The 674-nt window shown below is 43.2% G+C and overlaps 1 protein-coding gene across 11 annotated transcripts in view; it reads left to right on the forward strand.

Moving 5' to 3' along the window:
* RBFOX1 (RNA binding fox-1 homolog 1) overlaps nucleotides 1–386 on the forward strand; it is a 788,876-nt gene extending 788,490 nt beyond the window's left edge. For all 11 annotated transcript variants that reach the window (XM_058849299.1, XM_058849301.1, XM_058849302.1 and 8 more), the window contains one exon: nucleotides 1–386. This exon is cut by the window's left edge. The gene's annotated coding sequence lies outside the window, so the exon portion shown is untranslated.
* The last annotated feature ends 288 nt before the right edge of the window (nucleotides 387–674 follow it).

The raw sequence follows: 674 nt of genomic DNA on the forward strand, positions 1-674 counted from the left end.
TTATCTTGAAAGGTTGAGGGTGCAGCCCATATTAGAAAATATTTTGTTTATAAAACTCCTACAGTACTCCTAGTAGTCATTTTAAAATGTATGTCTGAAATAGTTATGTAAGAAAAGCATTTGAAATTTTTTTACAATATATATTGGGAATGTTTTCACTTATATAAATAACTACTGATAATATGACTTATGAAAAAATTATTACTACCATATGTGGAATATAGTGACTTCTAAACAGATTTAAAAAAAAAAAAACAAACCCTACAAACCCAGAAAATGTGTATATCTGTCTTTAGAAATTAGTGTTTATATCACAACCGTGATTTGTGAATAAAGAAAAATGGTTTGTAATATCAAAATAAAAGCTTAGTCTGAAAAGGTACAAATCCGTTGGTGTTCCAAGTCATTTTGCTTTCCCTGCTGGCAGTGTGGGTGCCGGGGCTGCTGTGCCCGCAGTGCTCTGCCCGTGGGGCACGGGGCTGGCCCTGCTGGGGCTGGGTGCCAGCCCTGCCTGTCCGTGTGTCTGTCCCCGTGTCCATGTGTGTGTGCCCTCGGCAGCTGCCACCACAGGCAGCCAGCGAGGCTCCGGGCTCAGGGTTTGGTTCCAAAGATGCCGAGTTCCAGCAGCGGCTGTGTGTCTCAGGCAGCACTGCCTGGTGCACGGGGATAGCTGG

Source organism: Poecile atricapillus, chromosome 14 (genome assembly GCF_030490865.1).
Source record: "Poecile atricapillus isolate bPoeAtr1 chromosome 14, bPoeAtr1.hap1, whole genome shotgun sequence".
NCBI classification, from domain to species: domain Eukaryota; kingdom Metazoa; phylum Chordata; class Aves; order Passeriformes; family Paridae; genus Poecile; species Poecile atricapillus.